Source organism: Lepisosteus platostomus, chromosome 3 (assembly GCF_059453375.1).
Source record: "Lepisosteus platostomus isolate fLepPlt1 chromosome 3, fLepPlt1.hap1, whole genome shotgun sequence".
NCBI lineage: Eukaryota > Metazoa > Chordata > Actinopteri > Semionotiformes > Lepisosteidae > Lepisosteus > Lepisosteus platostomus.
This window is the reverse complement of record NC_142613.1, coordinates 29,524,040-29,549,028: the sequence shown is the minus strand read 5'-3', so window position 1 is coordinate 29,549,028 and position 24,989 is coordinate 29,524,040. Positions and strand designations below refer to the sequence as shown.

At 37.4% G+C, this 24,989-nt stretch overlaps 1 protein-coding gene across 7 annotated transcripts in view; it reads left to right on the top strand.

Moving 5' to 3' along the window:
• The window catches only part of sash1a (SAM and SH3 domain containing 1a), a 498,818-nt gene that overhangs the window by 334,679 nt on the left and 139,150 nt on the right, over window positions 1-24,989 (top strand). Inside the window, exon 1 of one of the 7 annotated variants that reach the window (XM_088625132.1) lies at window positions 3,453-3,564. The exons of the other annotated variants lie outside the window; for them this stretch is intronic. The gene's annotated coding sequence lies outside the window, so the exon portion shown is untranslated. Of the gene's footprint in view, window positions 1-3,452; window positions 3,565-24,989 lie in introns of those variants that run through there. 7 annotated transcript variants of the gene reach the window in all.

Genomic DNA, 24,989 nt, shown 5'->3' with positions numbered 1-24,989 from the left:
GTGGTAAAATTCAATATCTACAACGGGCACAGTAAAGACGTTTACAGTAAGTCTTTCTACGACAGACCAACGGACCACGAGTGCCCCTGTCGGTCAACCAATCACGTACCGCGTCATCTTGCGTCATGATACGCGACACCGCAGCCAATTATCTGCGTTATGTGTCTGTACCGCACACTTTGAATGGCTGCATCTGTATGTATGTTGTGTTTCAGGGACATCTCTAATTAAGGATCTTTTTTGTTGGTTACAAGGGGTCACATCTTGGGACCCAAAATTTATTGCCATATAATCAGCAATTCAATATTTGGTTTTCATAGCACTGGATCATGTGCACTGAATGTGGGGTTGATGTGTTCTGTGTGGCTATACCTGGAATGAACATGGTACTTTAACATTCAGGAATGGATGCCGTGATTGTTTTGTCCTAAGCCAAGCATAATATAAACAGGAGCACAATAAAACTTATTTTAGGGCATTAAAGTATCTAGCACTCATGCTCACCTAAGTATTGCAGTGTTTTTGGAAACGATGGAAGCACTCAAGCAGCACAATCTATGTACAGTAAGTTTTCAACATAACAAATATTGTTAAACGGGATGTATTTCAACAATTGTGCTCTGCTGTATTTTGAAAACATGAGACAGAGTTCACTAAAGAAAATCATAAAGATATGGAAAGACCTAAACAGAGCTTGTGTTTGTACACTCCAAAATGTTTCCACTATAGAAGCCTATATAGGCTATATAACACTATAGCATGAAAATGTTCTATCGAGTAGCCACAGTGAAAATCAGAAAATAATACATCTGGAGAAGGAAAAGAAATTGAAAATTAGTGTTTATTAATGCTTACAAAGTTTATATATGCCTAACATTTTTCTGTTTTTATTTGTGTCCAATGTGGATTTTTAAATTAATCACATTACAGTGCATATTGTGTGTGGAGAAAATTGAAAATATATGTACTCCTCAAACACACCAATTAGTCATCTGACATACTGTACAGTGACCATTGCAGAGTCTTAGTGTAACACCATCTATCTGGAGGAGTACTGCATCTCATATTGGCAGCCTGGCAAGTCACATGAATTGCTGTTGTGGCATGCAGAGAACATCCTAGCCAACTCATGATGCCTTGAATCCTAGCATTGCTCTTTCAATCATGCATTCCAACCTGGAGAGTTGCAGCTAGGTAGTGACACTCCAGTCGCTAATCAAATTGCGCTTTCCGCACTATATGGCTCACCCTATGCTCCAAGTCAACTAATTTACTGATTAAGGCATTTGGGAATCCAGAACTGATAAACTTTAGCTTTTTGCTCTTCATACTGTATGAGGGCTTGTCAGTGTAGCCAGTTACTAGAAAGGTGAAATGCCAACTGTTCTGAAAGGCTTCTTGATACAGAAAGAAATACAAAAGCATTTTACTGTAGTTAAGTAAAACTAAGAAGAAAGGAAAGTATTTTGGCAACCTTTAATTTTATAGTTTGTCTTCATAAAAGTCTTTATAAAAGCAACTTCTTTATGGCATGCAAGCTTCTTGTTTTCCAGCTAAAGTTTGCCAATTTTAATCTCTGCATATGATCTCAGAAAAGATGGCAGATATGTATTTACAATTATTTAAACTTAATTCCAAATTGTTAAAAAGTTAAAGGCTGATGAAGACGTTCGCTCAGCATCCTAGAAAAGCAAAGAATTACTACTGGAAAATTCTGATAATGTTTTTGGACTAAGAAGGCTTTTCATTGTACTCATTAAATCACATGCTTTTGGCTTTTTTTCTATTCATGGAACTGCGTGTAAATACTCAACAGGGACAGCTTAAGTTTGCAATGTTTAACTCATATTTATTTGTTCCATATTCACTAGTACACAGTGGGACAGTTTAGATTTTCCAGTCCATATTCAAATACCAAAAAATCAACCCTATAACCGAGAAACACTGAAGGACTGAAACATACAGTAACAGCAGCCGTACAAAGACAACAGTCCCTCAAACCTGAAGAAGGCCTCACAGCCGAATCGTTGTGTTTCAGCATGGAATAAACCTATTACTTGTTCCTCAATTTATTATGTGCAGAAGTGTCCCACACTATCTCTTACATTAAGATCATCAGTGTAAAGCAAGATTTTACTCATAGAAATGGCTGGGACTAATTTTAAAGACTTTCTTAGGAGGAAAGATGTTTTCCCTTGTGGAGTGGGGCTTGGTGTTTTCTGGAAAGAGGCTATACTGAATGTGCATGTCAGTTACTTTATTCACAGGCAGTGCACACACCTAAGGTGAAGGAGATGAATTAGAAGCATTCCCCAGTGTCTAAAAATGAAGGTTTATGCACTTAATTCAGTAGAAGAGTCCTAAACGTTTTACTTTTCTGCCCAACTATCAGTTGGTACAAAAGTCTAAAATTAAAAAAAACTAAGTTCTTTCTGTGTTTTGTTTTTCTTGCAAGACTAATTGATTAAATTAAGAACAAAGTGTTGAAATATACAGTAGCATCACTGCTTCACTAAGTATATGGGAAAGTATCCAGCAAAACAATATTTGAATGCTAATAATGTGTGGTGTGTAAGAATTAAGAAAAACTCATGAAGATGTTGTTTATGCCACAGGCTCTGATAAATTTCACAACAAAACTCATGCTGGGTATTTATTTCTGTTAGCAAGCTCCTTACATTTCCTGCTGTTGGCTTGTTAAAACTGAGGGGCCTCCTGGTCTTAATCAGCAGGCACCAGTTCCCTCTCAGCCTCTCCTGCACTCTTTCACTCTGGGAAACCCTCCACTCAAGAGTTGTTAAACAAGTTTCATCTGAGAGAGTGTTCTGCTCTCTCAATGAAAGAAGCACTTTCAACATTCTAAGCACACTGCAAAAAGGAACAATACAGAAATACCCCCCTCTATTTCCAGCTGAGTTGACCTGGAAAAAGAAAATCTCTTGAATGACTCATTCAAATAATTGTTGCCTTTCCCATATTGGGTTACTCTTCTTTTGCACTGTGTTGGAGCTTTTTGTAAATTAAGGGTTTTCATAAACGGAGAGGGAAAAAAAATTATGCAAGTGCCAAACCAAAGAATACTGTAATTTCTAGTGGTCTTAAAATTGTGTTTTATATAAATACATAGTTAAGATTTCTTCTGGGCTGTAGACAGTAACCGCCCATGGGATGGCCCTGGCTGTATTTGTGTTTTTGAAGGTGTGGTGCTCATACAGTATAGCTGGAAAACAAGAGTCACACTCCTGGAAGATGCTAACATGGACTGGAGAAGTTTGTGATTATTTGACATCTGTGATTATAGATTGTGCATTTCATCAGTCAGGCTAAGAAACGTTTTTCACAGCTGCATCATAACTTTCTGAAAAATACACCACCCTTTGCTCTATATTGCGTCAGTATTTCACCTCCCTTGAGATCACAGTTGATTTATGGGTTGGCCAGTACTCTGACAAGCAAGCATGTATTGTTTTATACTGTACTTCTTGAATAAAGTTGCAAAAAGGAGTCAGGACACATCAGTGTGTTAACTTGGTGAGGAGAAGCTCCAGGCAAATGTAGACAGCGGTAAGTAAAGTTTACTCTGATATTTGCAGTAATTGGTCACGTTGTTAGTGGCTTGTGTGGCAGTTGTGGGGTTGTGTAAACGTGTTTCAAATAGGCAGTTTTTCAATAGAGTTACACAGCTGTACATACACACCTTTGCCATAGTATAGTCTTTTCAGATAAGACGTATGATGAGAAATGTAATTATACACAGTGACTTGAAGTCCGCATACATGGGATGACAAACCCTTAAAACCCTTGGGGATATTTTTGATATTATGTATATCTGGTACACTGTACCTTTTGTAGTTTTGCTTGTCTTTTAAATTGTTAAACCATTGCAATGCATTTCCCAGAGGCTGTTGAAGGCAACCAGCAAATTAATATTGTGTTTCAATCATAAGTGATAATCTAGTCTTAGTCAATTGTGATTATACTTTAATGATTTGTGCTTTTTTATTTTATTTAGTCTTTGCAAATTCGTGACCTTGCAAAGAGTGCTGTATCTTAGTACACTGTACATTGAAAAATAAATAAAGAACTCACAAGAGAAACATTATAATTTTTTAATGTTTTATAAAAACTCTGTATGAATATTCCATAGCACATTACTTATGTGTGATATAATAAATTTTAAGATTAATGTTAATTTACAATTAAAAAGAGTACAAATATATACTCAACAAGCAATATTCAGTATTATAAAAATTAAAATCTTTATGTTTTATTGCAGAATTGTTGTTTCTTATTAACTAAGATCAGATTTTAAGTTGTGTAATAAATTAAGCAGAATTGATAACTTTCAATTTACAACTTTAAAAGAGAAATATCAAAACTGGGAGGAATTTTCAAACTGTACACAGAATTTGAACAATAAAATACATTACATGTGAATTAAATTATACCTTGTCATTCTATCAAATCCAATTACATTCATTACTGTAATCTTTTATCAGTGAGATTGATTAGATTTATCAATTTAAAGAAGCTTTATATTTAATGTTACCCTAAATTAGCAATGAAGTGCACCAGACTTCTCCTTTTCATAGGTATGTATGTTAGAGTAATTTGAAGCATCCAAGTGGATGTTGCATATCTTGTTGCATGTTGCATATCTTCTCAGAGTGTCGTTTCCCCCCACAAGATTTCCATATTATTTCCGGTTGTGGGTGACCAGTCTGTATATGTATATTCTTACTCACTAGGTACAGTGGCAACTCTAGATGTAAATCAGGATGAGTTGTTGATCAGCAATGTTGTTTTAAAGGTGTCATTTATTTTGCATTCCTGCTTATTAAGACTAAATAAGTGTCTTTTTCTCTTTAAAATGTTGATCTTGTTTTGAATGTAGGTTAATTGATTGTTGTTTTTATTAAAGCAGTCACTTCCCCCCTATGTTTGTGTGGTACTTCAACATCATGTCATTGGACATTCGTCTTTCAGCACTTACATTTCAACACTTTTTTGATGACCATGTTTTAGTTTTCATCAGAGAAACTGAAACATTGTGGTCACTACCATTGTAATTGAAATGGTAATTACAAGTCGATGCTAGATGTGTCAGTCAGTTTAAAGTTGATACAGCCTCCTGAACCCAAAACTCTGTCACATGAATATCCTTGTATTGAAGAAGGTGCCCAAGGTGGGTTTTGTGCTACTTAATAATAATAATTAATAATTGCTTACACTTACATAGCACTTTTCTGGACACTCCACTCAAAGTGCTTTACAGATAATGAGGACTCCCTTCCACCACCACCAATGTGCAGCCCCACCTGGATGATGCGACAGAAGCCATAGTCCACCAGAATGCTCACCACACAGCAGTTATTAGTGGAGAGGAGAACAGAGTAATGAAGCCAATTCATAGATGAGAATTATTAGGAGTCCATGGTTGGTAAGGGCCAATGGGAAATTTGGCCAGGACACCGGGGTTACACTCCTACTCTTTTCGAGAAATGCCATGGGATTTTTAATGACCACAGAGAGTTAGGACCTCGGTTTTACATCTCATCCGAAGGACAGTACCTTTTTACAGTATACAGTATAGTGTTCTCGTCACTATACAGGCGCATTAGGACCCACATAGGACATGGGGCCTGCTGGCTCCACTAACACCTCTCCCAGCTGCAAACTTTTCCCAGTAGGTCTCCTATCCAGCTTGTAGACTATATGGACTGGTTTCCAGAATAAGGCAAGAATTGTCTCTTCTACTGCTACTGTAGGGATTGCACAGTGGGCAAAGAATATTCATGTCAAATACACAACACATGCTGATGTGCCATTTGCATTGTTTGCACAATGGAGGCACAATGGAGGCACAAGGGATTTTCAAAGGAATTTGCTGATATTGCTTCACTTATGACCAGATTGAATGCCATGTAATTGACATTTTCTAACAGTATGTTCTTCTGTGTTGTAAAGGCATATAGCCTGAAGTTAAATAGGCCCTTCTAAAGTTTATAGAGTTTCATCATCACAGCAATGACGAAAAACATGTTAAAATGTAACACAAAGTATATTATATCTAATTACTAAACATTAAAATAACTTCTGAAGAAAACAGGAAATTGATGTGATGGAAAGAGTATTCTTCAGGTGACACAACTGAGGAAGGCTCCACAGCCCAAACATTATGTTTCTTTTCTTCTCTTTTTTTAGCATGGAATAAACCTAAAGTTAGTTTGAGTAGGTAGCTGCATTAGCATGCGTAGGCTGCAAAGGAACATGTAAAGGCTTATTCCATTCCGAGAAGAAGAGTTACAAAGTTTTTGGTTGTGGGGCCTTTTTCAGGTGTGAAGCAGGCTTCTCTTTTCTTTTCTTTTCAGCATGGAATGAACCTTTACTTATTCCTTTGTAGTATTAAGTTAGTACTTGGTCACGTACCCCTTACATGTAATGACTGCTTCATGTTTCCAGTTCATCTACATCACCAGACTCTTGATATGTTCCTTAGAGATGCTTTGCCAAGTCTTAACTGCAGACACTTTCTGTTGTTGCTTGTTTTTTGAATGTCTGACCCAATATCGTCTTCAACAAGTAAAATGCATAGTCAATAGGATTCCAATCAGATAAATTTACTTGGCCAATTTAAAAGTTTCTTCTTTCTGATTTAGTCTACAGTACGTTTTGAGTAATTATCTTGCTGCAGGGTGAACCGCTGCACAACGGGTTTGAAGGTATTTTTTGGACATGGGCAGACAAGTGGTTTCTATACACTTCAGAATTCATTCTGCTGCTGCCATCATCAGTTACATCACCAGCACAAATGAGTGAGACAGCCATGAATGCTCAAACTATGACAATTCATCATGCTTCACTGATGCGGTGGCATGCTTAGGATCATTTGCAGTTTGCCAGACATGCCTTTCTGTTACTCTGTTAATGGTAAATCTTTATTCCAGAACTGCTGAGGCTCATCTTTGTACTTCTTTTCAAATTCTAATCTAGCCTTTCTGTTTTAGTGCTGATAAGAGGTCTGCATCTTGCAGTGCAGTCTATAATTCTCCTGTCACAGTCTTTTGCGCACAGTGAATTGTGATACTTCTACCCCTGTACTCTGTAGAATGTCTGCAGTCTACTGTATGTGGCTGTTATTAAAGTGTTTTTCTTAACAGCTCTAATGATTTTTCTGTCCTCATCTTCCGTGGACGACCTGGTCTCTGCTTACTTTTCCAAAAGTTTCATTGTTTTTTCAAAACATTCCATATTGTTGATTTTGCGATGCCCAAGCTCTCTGCAATGGTTATAATTCAATTTTCTTTGCTCTAATCTTCACAATAATTGGAGGAAAAAATCACCTATGTGCATCAGATATCATAGAAAACAGTTAAGCTGTTTATGGCCTACCACATAGAAACTTTTTTTTTTTTTGCTCAGCAGTGTTATTTCCAAGAGGACATGAAAGAGTTTATGCAACCAGCAGAGCCAATGGGAAAGCTCCATGTTTCTATCAAGTTCTCATTTAAATTTAATTTGTTTCCTTTTCACCTGCCTGGGCAACTTTTAGTGTAGTGACCAGACTGACTGCTCATATGAGCACATCACCCAGGGGTGTCTCCTAATTAGTCTTCTAAAGGACTTGTGTCAGGGAAGGAGTGTCTTACCTGCCCCTGCAGACAGTCATCCCAATCAATAATGTTCAAAATGAAGAAGGACATTAGGTTACAAGCAGAAAGGTGTAGCAAATAGTGGCAATCCTGGATTGGGTTTGTGGCCCAATTGAGACCTGATTTTGCTCCGTCAAAGAGGATGAAACAGTGTTTTGTCTAGATTGTTTGTTATTTGTTGTGTTTTGCCTGATTATATTTTAGTTGTAACCTCCCATCCATTCCAGCATAATGTAAATAGTTCATTACATGTAAAAAAATAATGTAATCAAAAAATGAAAGATTAAAGCTTTAACTTTTTACTGTAAATGTTGTATTTGTAAATTATTTTATTGTTAAATAAATGTAGGAGAAATTTATTTAGGAGAGGTGATCTGGATTATGTACCCAAAATGGATGATTTAATATGCTGTGGCAATAAGGTCCTGAAATTAAAACCTCAGCTACTTTGTCCACTGGTTATTGCTCAGAGAGTATCCTTGTAAAACAGGGCAAAGAGGTGGCAACTGTAGCTAAGGATCTGCACCTGTGGCTGGAAGGTTGCTGGTTCAAAACCCTCGGCTGTCATAAAAATCTTCCTCTGTTGGGCCCTTGAGCAAGGCCCTTAACCCCACCTGCTCCAGGTGCGCTGTATAAATGGCTGACCCTGTGCCCTGACCCCAAACTTTTCTCTCCCCACCTGTGTGTCTCATGGAGAGCAAGCTGGGATATGCAAACAGACAAATTCCTAATGCAAGAAATTGTATATGGCCAATAAAGTGATCTTATCTTATTCCTTTTACTATGGTGCTGCTGATAAGTTTATAAACTGTCTGTGCGTTTTGATTTGGTCAGTTTTACAACTGATTATAGTCAGTAGTAAAAATGATTCACTAAAGATAACACTGATATTTTTTCATGAGCATATGGAGAGAGGGCTATTTTAATGCTGTGTGTTCCTTTACTCCTCTCTTGTCAGTTTTTTTAGAATTTGATTTAACCTGTAATTGACACATGCACATAATACAGATTACCATTATGTTCATTGAAGGCAACTGTTTTTGGATATACTGTAGATGGGAGCTACAGCCAGAGTTCCTACAGTGGCTCTGTGCTTCTTTTTGGAACTGCTGCTCAGTCTTCAGCAGGAAGGGGTTAACAGCTCCGGAACATTTTTTTCAGATTATATACAACTGATTCTCAAGGTAAAGTTTTTTTAATGTATCTCTCTCACATCCAGCTTCAAAATGAATACATCTCCTCTGCTTTTCCTTGAAATGGTCTTTTGCAAACTGGATGGGGATGTCTGCTTTTCTATTTGAGTCAGTGTTGTCTTTCTTGAGTGCTGTATTCCTATGGCTAGTGTTCCAATCATCTGGGTCATCTCACTCTAATTAACCAGGTGCATTCTTTTTTGTTTTTCCTCTCTTGCACAGGAAGCACATTATCCCTTAGTGTCTAAAATATGTTTTGGCAAATAGTTCAAGTCATACTTTGAAATATTTGTCAGATATTAGGTTTAGTAGCTTTTTGTCTGGTGTTGTCATTGCACGGTTCATTCAATTGCAGATATCTGGAGAATGAGCGACCTATTACATTAATGGGTCAAAATGCATTTTAGGAGTGATATTTTGTCAAGTTTGTAGCTGAGCAATTAATGTTTTTCCTTTAAAAGGGAACATGACAGTAAAATTATCCCTTTTTTCCCTCCTTTGGTAATTGAAAGCTAGATTGCATCCTCTAATGAGTTCTTCTCACATTACCATCTAATGGGAGCAATCTCACAATTAACTCAGCACAAAAGCAGATGTTTCTTCTGAGCACAGGACTATTTGACACACAAGAGAGGAAATCTAGCATTCAAAGTATTATATAGTTTGAAAGAACTCTGTATTAACTCTATATTTTAAGGCTCCCTGGGACCTCCTTAAATAATAATGGACAGTTTGAATAATTAAAGAAAACAATAATTCTATTTATAAAAGTATAAGAAAATCATAACTATACTCCTATAGTATTGTTAAAATCCAGTAGGGAAAGCTACTCTGAATTGTAAAAGGACAGCTTTTAAACCTGTTTTTCACTTGACCCCTGAAGTAGGTCATGTTAGACTTTAACAAGGATAATAAAAGATGTACGCCTTATATATGAATCTCATCACATATTTCCTTTTCCGAGACCACAGACAGTCAACTGTCAACTCAGAACTTTTTGTCTTTTAGATAACTGTCAAGTGATTGCTGAACATTGGCTTCTTTAACATGAGATTTGTCACTGTCATAGCATGACAAAGGAAGAAGAATCATCTAGAAAATTCTTATCAGAAACATCTTTGTTTAAAACTGATAATGGAATAATGAGTTTTTGTTATTGAAACTAAGAAGAATCGGGATGAACAAGTTTCTGAGCAAGTCCCTGCCCCTAGCCAGTTTTGCAATAAAATTATAGCAGCCAGCTTGGCTCTGGCATCATATAAATCAGATATAAAAAGGGTATGAAGAATGAAGAGTTATGATTCTGTTTAGAAACATCTTAAGAGCTTCAGAAAATCACATCGTCTTCTCCTTCACCCTGTTAGTCTGTAACAACATTATAACAATTGCACTTTACTTTAAAAATATGTATTTGTTTCATCTGTGAAACTTTACAAAAGGCTTATGATACAGTACCTGAAAACTACATTAGCTATAGCTGACAGTAGATTGTCTGTAAATTAACTTGCAATTTTAGATTGTCTGTGAATTAACTTGCAATTGTCAAAGGTTATGTTCTTGTTCTAATTTTATTGAAGATATTTTTAACTGTGGAATAAGCTTTTTTTTGAGAACCTAATGATATTGGCAATAGAAACAGACAGACATGCAGAATTTTTGCAGGCTAGTTTTCAGAAGCTGTCTCTATTTTGCATAGGGGATGTTGTGCTTTTGTCTCTATTCAAAATATTCTAAATGGCTCTGTTCAATATATTCCTCTGACCTATATACAATGTCACTGCATTATAAACCAGGGGTTTTCATTTCTGTAGTTCTCTTATTGCACTGTAGCTTGATTCATATCTTTTCATAAGAAAACAGCATGAGACAATAAATGCTCTCACACACAATTTGTATGGGTGTGGGTATCTCATTTTGCCCTTCAAATGTGAGTATAGATAAGATTTATTAATCTAGGGATATTTATTAAAGCCACTTTTATCATTGTCTTCAGCTTTTTTCCCTGTGTAATTTCTTAAAAGTGGTGTTTTATCTATATTAGTATCTGCTGTTGTTTCCCCTTTGACTTAATAAAAGCTTCCAAAAGGATTAGTAGAGTCTGACAGGAATTGTACAGGGGTGGTAAATTAAGATGACATACAAAATGTGCACATACAAACATCCATATTTGTGTTCTCATTTGTTTATATCTCAAATGCAAATAAAAAAATATTTTATTTGGTTTGTTTTTGTTTAAGTTTAGTAAACTGAACAGGAAAGGAATATTAAGTGGATATAACTAAAGTTGTAATTGATGAAAAATGGAATAATGGTAGTGGCCTAGAATCTATCCCAGAAAGCACTGGATGGGACACTAGTAATTTGCAAGACACACAGACACAAACATGTACACACTAGGGTCAATTCCAGTTTAATGGAAGCCAAATAACCTGTCAGCATGTCTTTGGACTGTGGGAGGAATGTAAACTCCACACAGGTCCTACCCCAGGACCCCAGTATTGTAAGGCAGCAATACAAAACACTGTGGCACCATGCCGCACCTTGGAAATTGACAGTTAATGTAAAAAAGTGCAGCATGACGAGCAGGAAGGCACTCAAAAGGCAGACTGAATGTTGGGATGTATAGTCAAATTTAAATTGAAATTCAAAGAATGTTCCATTAAAATTGTACAACACAGCAGTAAAATCGCATTTAGAATATTGGGTACAATTTTGTTCTCTGCATTTCAAAAATAATTTTACTTGTCTGAAAAGAGTGCACAGGATGGTGACTGTAAATATTTCTTGGCTCAATGGAATGCCTTACACTAATCTAAAATAACAGAATCTTTTTAATCTTGAACACAGAAGGTTAGGAGGGGACCTTATCTGAAATATTCGAAATATTTAAAGTCTTTGAGTTATCAATTATCATGAGACTTTAAATTCAACAGTAAATTCAACAGATTTCTTCAGAATCAGCAGTGAAATACAGTGTACATAAAGGAACACAAATAGAAACCAAGAGGAAGTACATTTAAAACTTAGAACAAGGTAATTTCAAAGCTGATACCTTTTTTATTTCAAGAAGTGGGTGAGAGGAACTACATAAAATTCCCTCTGGTCCCTGCTTTTATTATTACCTTTTTTACCACTAGTGATGTTCTACCGGTTTCAGTGCCTTAATGTCTTAATATACAGTTTAGAAAGGGATCATTATGGCATGGAAATGATTTTGTAACTCTACTGTGAAGTGGGCCTATTCAGTGTGTATGCACTAAATGTTACTGTAAATCCAGGAGTGAATTTACACCAAAGTAGTAGGTGTATTGTAGTGGTTAGGATAACAATGACAACCATTTTTTCCTACTGGGAGCATCAGTTGTGGTTCCTTTTGCATCTGAGAAAATTGAGCATTATTCTGAAAGGGACCCATTTAAAAAGCCAAAGAGATTCCAACTGTTACACCCACACAAGGGTTACTCCTGTCAGATTCTGTGTAGATACATTCCAAATTTGTCTCCAAATTACAGCTGGGGCTGTTTAATATGGAGCCATATGTGAATGAAATTGTATATGAATTTTCTACGATGTCTTCACACTTTTTCTTTCTCCTACTACTGTAAGTCAGCATGCAACACACCTATAATCCTGGCTGAGCTAACAAAGATGTTGCATGACATGAAAAAGGGAAAACTGCGTAATGCTAAAGGCATTCTTCCTGAATTGTAATTGAATTGTTGCACCTTTTTAGGTCTCCTTTTGTTTGAAATATTACAGACCAGCATCAATAGTTATTAGTATCTGTTATAACCTAATCACTGAAAAAATATAAAAATCCAATACTCTGTGTAAGTTACTTTATTGTATATTTAATATGTTCTGGCACCAAGCTGTAAGCTAAAGTGCTTTCATGCTATCTGGAGACCTACAGTATATGACCAAATTAGTACACCAACTTCAGACAGACTTTATTAAATCTTGTCTTACAACACCTCCTTCATCTTCAGAAATTTAATTAATCTCCCTGTGCTGTTCCTTCATTGCATGCTGAGAACATTTGATCAGCTCTGGTAGTAGTATCTAGGAATAGCTATAGATTATCCATTAATAACTTTGGGATTCTATTCATCAACCACTCGGCAATAGTGCTAAGAGGCACAGAACGTTGATCTCACTGTACTAATTGTAAAGACACGTGTCACTGTTGTTTGCCACCTCTCTGGACCTGTACTGTAACTCAAGGTATTTCCCAGTCTCCAATCTCTATGTTCATTTCTATTAACAACATCGTACTGTATATCACTGCATGCTGAGAAAGTACTGTTGTATGTAGACACTGTCTCCGAATCCCTGCCTCATCAGCTGACTATTAAGGATGATTCCATTGCCTTTATCGCCTTTGTTTATAGTTTTGGAATCCAGAGAACTAGCCTAACTTCAACATTGCCACTAGTCAAATACTTTAAATACCTTGGTAATTAAAGTATTTACAATACTTCTTTACATGCTGTCAACGTCCCCATCTGAAGAAGCAGATGAATGCGTACAGTACATGAACAGTTGGCCAAATTTTCACAGTTCTGTTCAAAACCATGTTTCCATAATAATCTTTTAGTTCCATAGATCAGTAACCCTCATTATGATATAAAATAGGACTAGACATCTGAATTTGCTATGGAAAGAGAAGGGACTACATATGAAAATCTCCATATTATATATAAGGAATTTTACTTTTTTTCCTTTGTTTTACAATCACTGCATATTTGGTTTAGGAACATGTAATAGGTTTATTCCATGCTGAAAAGAGAAGAAAGAAAACACACATTTCGGCCGTGGAGCCTTCTTCAGGTGTGAGCTGGATGTTTGGTTTAGTACTGACACTGCTGTATCTTGACATCTGAAATGTCAGGTCTCACCATACAGACATCAAGATTAGATATATACAGGTGTTCTCATTATACAAACTATACATTGTATATTGGTGCCATACTTATGTAATTACAACCTGGCTTTTAATAAAAAGATAAATGAAATCCCAGATTGTCAGAAAGAGACACCAATGCTGCACATTGGTGGTGGTGGAGGGGAGTCCCCATTACCTGTAAAGCGCTTTGAGTGGAATGTCCAGAAAAGCGCTATATAAGTGTAAGCAATTATTATTATTATTATTATTATTATTATTATTATTATTATTATTATTATTATTATTATTATTTTCCAATATCAAAAGATGGAATTGTATGTAGAATTGCCTTTCATTTTCCACAATAGAGGAACAAAGTGAAGCATAATGTCAAAGATACAGTCTTTTCATGAGGATGGCCTTCATTCATTAAAGGATTATCAATGTCAATACAGTGTCCCTGGATCTTCTTTCCTTTTTTATTTACAGTATGGCTGTAATCTGCTTTGTGTGCCTATGGTATCCCCTGCCGGGCAAAGATATCTACATTCTTATTTTTATTAACTTAATTTTAAATTACAGTATACTGACCTCTGAACTCTTTGAATATCATAGTTGAAGAAATTTTGGCTTCGAGCAATCATAATCACCAAATGATTCATTTACATTTTCTTCTAAGAGCATGCATGACCCCTCATAGAATCCATCATCTAAAACCTGCCTCTAGTCATCTGTGTGTACGCTGCCCAAGGGACACTGTAGATACCTTTTTATTATGTCACCTGTTTTAGACAAGAATAGTCATTGCTAAATTATGACTCCCGTATTGGTTTTTCTCAGCAGCAGAAGTGGCTCTTGTTCACAGGCCCCAGTGAAGGTAAAAGAGCACTTCATTGGGAACGTTCACATTCCCTTTCCCGGGATCCTGGCTTTGCTGATTATGTATCAGCAACTTTCTACAGCCCACACTGCCACTAGCCAACCAACAAAAACAACCATATAAACATAATACCAACCAAAAACATAGATAACGACCACAATACAAAATCAAATATATTGTAACGCATCGGGGGCTCAGGCGGGCGCCCTTGCCGCATCTGGTCGGCCCCATCCCGACTGGAAGCTCGAACCCGGGACTTCCGCGTCTCTCTGCAGCGACCTAGCCCCGTGAGCCAAAGAGAGATCTCTCCACAGCCCAGTAGCTGTGGTCCTGCTATCACAGGGAAGGGCGGTGACGTCACCCGCTCTGGTACGCCGGCTCTTACACAGTGCCTGTCGGCCGTAAGCGTTACAATATCAAACCATTATACTCTCGCAAATTCCTCCAATTATCATAATCCCACCCTTATGCAAAACCAAACCCTCCTCCCATCCCAGTTTATCCTCTTTATCATCCTCAAAATCTACCTCGATTTTCAACTTAAAGCATTACTGCTTACTGGGTTTTTGAGGGGGGGGGGGGGAGGTGTCTTTCGCTGGCAATCTCGCCTGCTTCCACTACTCAACCCCCTCTCTGCCGGAGTGCTGGCTGTGAGCAATTAAACCGGTTTCACAGGTATTCAAAGTAGGAAGTACAGTGTTAAGTGGTAGCTGGGCTACTCCCTCAATAGAATCGCTTTAACATGCTAATGCATTGGTTTAACAGTCCGGGAGTGGCAAGCTTCCAATGTCAACTCGACTCGATTGGAAGACAATGAACGTATTTTAGCCCTAAATGAATTAATAGCAAACATGGTTTACATAAAATACATTTTTCCAAGAAAGTTTATAATAATACGATCTATAGTTGAAATCTGAGCCTAAATATAAAGGAAAAGCATTTTCAGAGAGCAATCACGCTTTGTTTATGTAGAAAAAGCGATTAGGTTTATGAGCAATCTAATTACCTATTCGCTTAAAACGCTATATAAAATAAAGTTTATTTAGAGATGAATGATCAGTGTCGCAGTTTAAATAATTTTCTTAGGAGGGGTTGGACAGATTCCAAGTGCATTTTTGCAATTTACGTTGCAATTTAGAGCTTTCTGGCAAGAGGAGACACCCAAATTATAATGTAACATGCCACTGTTTGTGCATGAACAAAGTTATACTGCAATTTTCCTTAGATATGCGATTAAAAAAAATTTTTTTTTGAATCCCCCGCGGAACACACTCCATAAGCATCAGCGCTTTTATACAGTATATCGCTTTTAAACACATATATTTAAACACGCGTTTACGATTTAAATCAAAACGCGATTCAAATCAATATAAATGTTTATTTTGTATCACATAGGTGACTATTCATTGTTATTAAAAAGACTTAAATTCGATCATGTTGTGATATTAAGAAATATCAATTTGTTTGGTGCGAGTGAGGTTTTATTTAATCTCTGACCAAGGGAAACGCTTCATTTTTTCAAAGAAATGTTTGTTAAAAAATAAAGTCATAGTTCCATGGGATTCAATCACATTTATACATTTTAGAAACGTTTCATCCATACAAACACCACAAAACTATTCTCGATTGTATTTCTGAATGGTATGTTACACTTAGTTCACTGTTTTAAATACATCTAATTAAGAAAGTTAGGTGTTAGCATAAACTATTAGCAATCAATATTAAATTTAGCACTGTAATAATTTGTTGCACTTTCCCCCGCATCTTGTAAAAATATATTTTCATTGTTCAAATATACATTAAATCTGACTATCATATAATAAGTTAAATACAAAACTAAAGAAAAAATAGGGTTAAATATAATTCAAAATATTTTGCTAACAATGTTAACTGTTTATAAATAATAAATTGTATTAACTAAAGAGTAGGATGGCACAGTTGTTAGTATGCTTTTTGTTTTGTTTTGTTTTTCATAAATACAACAGTAGTACCTGATGTCTCAGTGGCTTTCAAAATTAAATTTTGCATGCAAACCTGTGAACTAGAAAGATAACTAAGATATCCATCCATTTATAATGGTGGCAAAGTGGTTAGCATTGCTATCTTGGAGCACTGGGGTCCCAGGTCCCATCCTGTGTGTGTGGGGTTTGCATGTTCTCTCTGGGTTACATGGTTTTTCTCCATATGTGTGATATGACTCCCTCTCGCACTCCAAAACATACTGGTAAGTTATTTGGTTTATGGGAAAACTGGCCCTGGTGTGTGTGTGTTTGTGTCTGTCTGTCCTGTGATGGACTGGCGCTATGTCCAGGGTGTATTCTGCCTTGTGTCCGTTGCTTACTGGGATAGGCTCCAAATCCTCTGTACTGGATAAAGAGATTAGAAATGGATGGAAGTAAAGGCACTGTGTGGATGGAACTATACACAGTGTTAGAAACCCACTATGAAATGGCAGCATCTCACTGAGAATAAAATATTTTATAGTGCTGGCTTAAGTAAACAGCCTTTCCACCTCTCTTGCACATCAGTATCCATACCTAGTTATTTAAACAAATTGCCTCTAATTATAAACATCTTAATATGCTGGCTCTGTGGATCCGCATCAGCGATGTTTGCCCATTCCTTCAATTCATGTGCATCCAACACACAGTTCAATGCTAGCAACTACACAAAATCTAAAATACATTCCTCATTTCAGTATCTATGTAAACATACAGTCTGTTAACTTCATCATCTTCATCAAAAGTATGCCTAAGGCCATTAGGAAGTGTTTTTGTTATCAGTGTATTCCTCAGCTATCCCAAAATTATCTTCTTACCAACATCTCTAGTTTTTTATCCTGCAATAACTCAGCCAACACTTAAATCTCGAAAAGCTGCTTGTGTTCATTTCTTTAAATCACAAATACCATGTGTAAATACTGTCCATGTAATACTCTGCATTGTGGAATAATAGTTTATTTTAAAGGGAACTAGAGAAACTAAGAACTAGAGAAATCAAGAAAGGTTTTTTTTTCTAGAATTAATAAATGCACATCCTGTTCACTGGGGAAATTAAATCCACACTGAGCAATCTTCAATATGTTCAGAATATGACAGCGAGAATCCTATCAGGGATGCATTACACCTGTTTTCAAGTCCTTGCATTGGTTACCTATCAGGTTTCGAGTCAACTTCAAAATCCTCATCCTCATTCAGTACCTACAGTATATGGCTTATTATCTGTCTACTCCCCACCTTTGTCCGTCTGACTCTGGTCTTCTAGCTGTCCTCAAGAACATCTACATTCTGTGGGTGACAGGGTCTTCTCTAGCTGCACCCCAGAGCTCTCAATTTGTATTCCCAGTGATATCAGTCACGTACCCTGAGTGCATTTAAATCTAACCTCAGAACCTTTCTTTTCAGAAGACTTAGTGTCTGTATCTGCTTCATTTTCTAATTTTGGTAGCACCTCTAACTGCTTGTCTTTCTTATATGTATTTACTTTGTAATCTGTGGTCCTTTTATCTGTTTTTATATCTACTGTATTGCTTTGAGATGCCACTTTTAAAGGTGATATATAAAATAAAGTTTTTTATTATTGTTATAGAGAAACATGATCAGTTTTCCCTGGTCCAGATAAAAAGATCTAAAGCATACTAGTTTGTCACTCTTCTCATTCCCTTTGCTAAATAACTTTTCATACTAATCTGATCAATCTAACTGCCTGTTTTCTGTGCTTTCTCTATCCTGCTAGATTTGCAATTATTCTGAACATTTTCTTCTTGAAATAACTCATTTCTAAATACCTTTTTTCACTGTTAACATCTTGCAGCAACGCTGCGACAAAATATACACTTAGCACAGTTCATCCTGCTACCAACATTGAATAACAAAATCTTAAGATTTCTATATTTATGTCTTTATTTAGTGGTTTCATTAGTGACAAAGGCTAAACTTTCTTGGAAAAATGTATTTTATGTGTTGCAGAAAAAACTGACTTGCTTTAACAAAGTATGTTTACAAATCCTTTCACCTGGCAAACTACCTGAATGCCCAACTATCTGAGAAGCCCTCCATGAAACCATGGTTGCTATTGATTCATTTAGGGCTTATTGACAGAATTGCTGTTTTTTATGCATGCTAATTTTCTGATTCCTCACTCTGTTTCATGTTTATAGATAAGACTTTATTGATCGTGAAGGGAAATTGATGTACATGATGAACATGTTTGCATGTCTTTTTGTGATTTTTTTTTGTATATCTAAGCAAGTGTTCCTGCATCCCTCTTCTGCACTTTAGTCATGGCTTTTTTTCTGTTTGCTTATTTCAAAGCAACACCTGCTCCATTTCTAAAACTTTTTACTCATGTGCATTTTTGTATTTTTTACACCTCTAGCACTTTAACATCCTGAATTTTCATTTGCCTTAATTTGTAGAATGAACTTGAGTTTTAGCCTAAAGAAGTTTTCATTATCTTTTGTTTCTTGTCCTACAACTGTTATTATTGATCACCGAATTATTGTTCTTGACATGACTTCATTCAGCCTTTCCTGAACGTCTATGACAGGCAGAGAGAGTGCTGTTTCTGGTGCGATCTTTTGCAGCTGACATTTCACTGTTTTAAACGAACAAGAAATTAGATTGCTCATAGATCACTTATCCTATATAAACACAGCGTAATTGCCCTCTGAAAATCCTCTTTTTCTTGTTCGTTTTAGAGACCTTGATCGAAACTGATTTTAGATGTCAGAAAGGATTTCTTTTCTCTGTATTTCCTACATTGCTTTGTCGAGATTTTAACTTTATATCTAACTTTATATCTAGGCTCAGATTTCAACTATAAATCGTACAGTAATTAATAGCAGTAAATACTGATGTTTTGCGCCCTCTTACCACAAAAATATATATGTTTTGTAGCTGGGATGAACTTTATTTCGTACGCGTAGCTACTGCGATTCGGACACGGACGGTTAAACATGGCGGCAAATCAGACACCCAGAGAGGGGGGGGGGGGGGGGGGGGGCGTTTTCTCGCCTCCATAACTAAAATGCCAAATAGGAGTGGCTTAAGCGACATACACAGTCGTGTAACTGACAGTTTGAGGTAGCCTATCGTGTAAATTTCGCTTTGTTGCTGATAGGTTAAGCTTTCGAAACTCTGCCCCAAAGTAATGTGACTGATTTTTCGCCCTGTTTCGTTGGTTAAACGCAATGATCACAAGCACCACCATGGTAACTGGGATGTGTAGTTTTTAATTCTGTTTGAATTATAACTGTACGTACTGTCTTCGTATTTGGCCAGGGCTTTAAAGAGAGGGCGCGCCAAAAATTTTCGGTGCCGTCGTCTCCGCTTTAAAGGTACCCCCGTCGCGGAAGAATTCGATCTCGGGACGTTTGCCTAGCGTACTGCCAGCAGTAAAGTTGGAGGTGGAGATAAAGAGTGTGGCTGCTGATGCAGTCTGGTCTTCATTGCTTTGTGCTTATTTCACTTTTGAATAATTTCACTACTTTTGACTAGAAACATAGAGGGGGTACCCCTTCTATATTAGAGATGTTTTGAACCATTAAAATTAAAAGAAACTTGAAATAAGGTGAATGTTCAACTATTTGATATCACCAGTTACATATGTAATCAAGAGCTTTTGTAAAATGTTTTTCTCATTTAGAAATAATTAGATTTTTCTACAGTGTGACATTTGAATTCTTATGTTCCAAAAGAGATAATAATAATGTAATAAAACATTTTTCTAATCGTAGGTTTAGAAATTTTTAAGAACTATTTTTCATTTCTGTCAGTAGTATCAAAGGACTGGCAGCAGCTGATTTCATCTATCTTTTATGTGCATAGAATTTGAAGATCTTGTATGTTATCCATGAAAACATTACAGTTTTTTTATTTCATGTACTTTACTGTAGTGTATTGCGCTCTTTATTTTAATTACTCCTTTTGCTTTGAATGAGATCTGAAGTTCTCCTGAACAGTGAGTGTATAATCTAGTAAAATGCATACTTTTTCATTCAAAGTCTGTATCTGATTCACAGAAAAGAACTGGTGCAAAAACATATAGTACTATATGGGTTTTTGTTTATTACATGACTGTACATGTGTGCTATTCATTACAATGAAAGAACACCAATGATTCATGCTATTAAGGACATCAATTAGTCAATTAGCAAAATATGTGCAGTATTAGTGTAGCAAAAAATCAATCACTATTTTTTTAATTTGTGTGTGGATGCATTAAATTAAAAGATCAGTGACCCTTTAAAGCCTTAGGAATGTATTTAGTTACTGTAAATTTAATCGACTGACATCTGTAAAAGTGTTTTAGGGTTTACTTTATTTAATTTCATATTTCTTCATGGCCATGGGGATTATTTTGCCAGTGGCCATACAGCAGAAGACTTTTATATTTACCTTCTGGTTTTATTTGGTATTATGTTATTTCTCTTGGAGGTTGTTAAGGGAAAGGGAGCTTCACAAAAGAGAGTGTATGTGAACAAAGAAGAAGACATACAGTAGTAAGGAAACCAGTTACAGCACATAATACTTGATCAAAGAGGCAGGATGCAAGGCTGAAGTGTTTCATCCACATGTGTTTTTGTTGTTGAACTGACACAGACAACTGCATGCAAATACAAACTAATCCTTTAATAAGGACAGTCTGTATTAGGTGACTGGTATGTTTTTTTATTTATCATTCCTTTATCACTTCTCCACATTTAATTTTTCTGAAGTCAAACAATAAATATAACCTATGTTCAGTTTTCTTAAAAATACAGAAACCTTTAAACATTATGGTGGATAAGAAAATCTCAGGAGAGATGTGTCAATTTAGATTATAAATTTGTTGCCTAGGATTTGGACATACAGATGCAGCCATTCAAAGTGCGCGGTACAGACACGTACCGGAGGTAATTGGCTACGGCATCATGCATCGTGACGCGCGATGACGCAAAATACCGCGGTGCGTGATTGGTTGACCGACAGGGGCACTCGTGGTCCGTTGGTCTGTCGTAGAAAGACTTACTGTAAACGTCTTTACTGTGCCCATTGTAGATATTGAATTTTACCACTGAAGGGAAATCTTAGTAGCTGAGCATAAAAAGAATAGGAGCATACTGTAACGCGTGTGAAGGCCATAAACGATATTAATTTTGGAACATAAACATACAGTATATAGCTGGTCTTGGTACTTTAAAGAAAAAATACACACCAGTATTCCATTTCTCCCTAAACATTGTAAGCTTCGAAGTCTTTAACTAACGTGATACCGGAGTCAACAAGCATACTTTTAGAATTTGATTAAAAGGGAATATAATATGGAATCGCGTATCTCAAGAATTTAATAACGGTATGATTATATCCGTGTACTGCGGCAGGGCTGTGTAGGGCTGTTTCGCCTGCCTGTTCATGCGAGCTGTCTTGTAGCCTACTGGTCTAGGTGCGTGACTACCAACTGGCAGCTTGTGTGTTCGAATCCACCTGGTGCTGGACCTTTCAGTTTTATTTATTTATTTTTTAATCGCGTAACATAAACATATTACCGTATGCAAACTGTACTGTATACAATATGTATATGTATATTTAATGTCTTAACTGTGCCCGTTTAAGTATTGAATATTCATATCTAATTTTACCACTGAAGGGAAATCTTAACATAAACATACAGTATATGGCTGGTCTCGGTACTTTAAAGAAAAAAATACACACCAGTATTCCATTTCTCCCTAAACATTGTAAGCTTCGAAGTCTTTAACTAACGTGATACCGGAGTCAACAAGCATACTTTTAAAATTTGATTAAAAGGGAATATAATATGGAATCGCGTATCTCAAGAAATTAATAACGATATAATTATATTCATGTTGCAAAAGAACTGCAACAGACATAAAAACTCCCTTGCTTTTAACAGAGCGTTCCATAATTTCTAACTACGAAAATGCCAGGTGAAAGGATTTGTAAACATATTTTGTTAAAGCAAGTCAGTTTTTTCCGCAACACATAAAATACATTTTTCCAAGAAAGTTTAGCCTTTGTCACTAATGAAACCACTAAATAAAGACATAAATATAGAAATCTTAAGATTTGTTTTATTTAATGTTGGTAGCAGGATGAACTGTCAGAGTGTATATTTTGTCGCAGAGTTGCTGCAAGATGTTAACAGTGAAAAAGGTATATAGAAATGAGTTATTTCAAGATGAAAAAGAAAACATACACGAAACATGGTTTCATTATGACCAGAATCGGTTTTGAGATATTTTTAACTTGATTTACAGTATTTGAGAGGTATGTCTTAACACCGATACTACAGTGCTTAAGTACTGCTCACGTATATGTTTCTAGGTTTATATTATGCATTTCATACGGTCAAATTACTTTTGAGCAACTAATAAGAAGCGCGAAACGGTATGCGTTTTAGTTTCGTTTTGTGCTGGGACCCGTGGATTGATTAGAGATATCAAGTACATACAAGTCATTTTTTAAATGTTGTAGTTCGTCTTGAAAAAATGTTACGAGTACATCATCTATCAACAATTACACAGGTTCTGTTTCCATATTGCGGATTTTGGTTAGGTATTATCAAATCCAGTGGCGCTGTGTGTTAGTTTACTGAGTCCCATGTCACATGGTCTGTGATTGAAACCTGTAAAACCGGTTTAATTCGTCACAGCCAGCACTCTTCAGGTGTGAGGGTCTTCTGCTCAGAAAGAAACGCTAAAATGTTTGTGTCTATTCTAATGGTAGTGGGGGCAGCGTGTGTGGGAACAGGTTTGGTTGAAATTGCATTGGAGATCTATGTTCTTCACACGTGAAACATTTTCTCTGAAAGCATTTTCTTCGCAGTTTAACCGATCTTGTTACAGCATGTTACAGTTTACTATTATTAACCATATTAATTTTAAGTGCTTAATGTAAAATCTTGTAAAAATATATTTCCATTGTTCAAATATACATTAAGTCTGACTATCATATAATAAGTTAAATACAAAACTAAAGAAAAAATAGGGTTAAATATAATTCAAAATATTTTGCTAACAATGTTAACTGTTTATGAATAATAAAATGTATTAACTAAGGAGTAGGATGGCACAATTGTTAGTATGTTTTTTGTTTTGTTTCTTTTTCATAAATACAACAGTAGTACCTGATGTCTCAGTGGCTTTCAAAATTAAATTATGCATGCAAACCTGTGAACTAGAAAGATAACTAAGATATCCATCCATTATATTCCATAATATCCATGAAATATATGGCGCTGAAATATGTGTGACGCAGTGGTGGCCTGACACGGTGAGGTGCCCTGGCAGCTGTATGATGCAGTGGTGGCCTGGCAAGGTGAGGTGCGCTTGCAGCTATGTGACGCAGTGGTGGCCTGGCACGGTGAGGTGAGCTGGCAGCTGTGTGATGCAGTGGTGGTCGGGTATGTAGAGGTGCACTGGCAGCTGTGTGTTGTGACGCAGTGGTGGCCTGGCACGGTGAGGTGCGCTGGCAGCTGTGTGATGCAGTGGTGGCCGGGCACGGTGAGGTGCGCTGACAGCTGTGTGTTGTGACGCAGTGGTGGCCTGGCACGGTGAGGTGCGCTGGCAGCTGTGTGATGCAGTGGTGGCCTGGCACGGTGAGTTGCGCTGGCAGCTGTGTGGTTTGACGCAGCTGGTGGCATGGCACGGTGAGGTGCGCTGGCATCTGTGTGATGCAGTGGTGGCCTGGCACGGTGAGGTGCGCTGGCAGCTGGGTGATGCAGTGGTGGCCTGGCACGGTGAGGTGCGCTGGCAGCTGGGTGATGCAGTGGTGGCCTGGCACGGTGAGGTGCGCTGGCAGCTGTGTGGTGTGACGCAGTGGTGGCCTGGCACGGTGAAGTGCGTTGGCAGCTGTGTGGTGTGTAGCAGTGGTGGCCTGGCACGGTGAAGTGCGTTGGCAGCTGTGTGGTGTGTCGCAGTGGTGGCCTGGCACGGTTACATGCGCTGGCAGCTGTGTGGTGTGACGCAGTGATGGCCTGGCATGGTGAGGTGCGCTGGCAGCTGTATGATGCAGTGGTGGCCTGGCAAGGTGAGGTGCGCTTGCAGCTATGTGACGCAGTGGTGGCCTGGCACGGTGAGGTGCGCTGGCAGCTGTGTGATGCAGTGGTGGTCGGGTATGTAGAGGTGCACTGGCAGCTGTGTGTTGTGACGCAGTGGTGGCCTGGCACGGTGAGGTGCGCTGGCAGCTGTGTGATGCAGTGGTGGCCGGGCACGGTGAGGTGCGCTGACAGCTGTGTGTTGTGACGCAGTGGTGGCCTGGCACGGTGAGGTGCGCTGGCAGCTGTGTGATGCAGTGGTGGCCTGGCACGGTGAGTTGCGCTGGCAGCTGTGTGGTTTGACGCAGCTGGTGGCATGGCACGGTGAGGTGCGCTGGCAT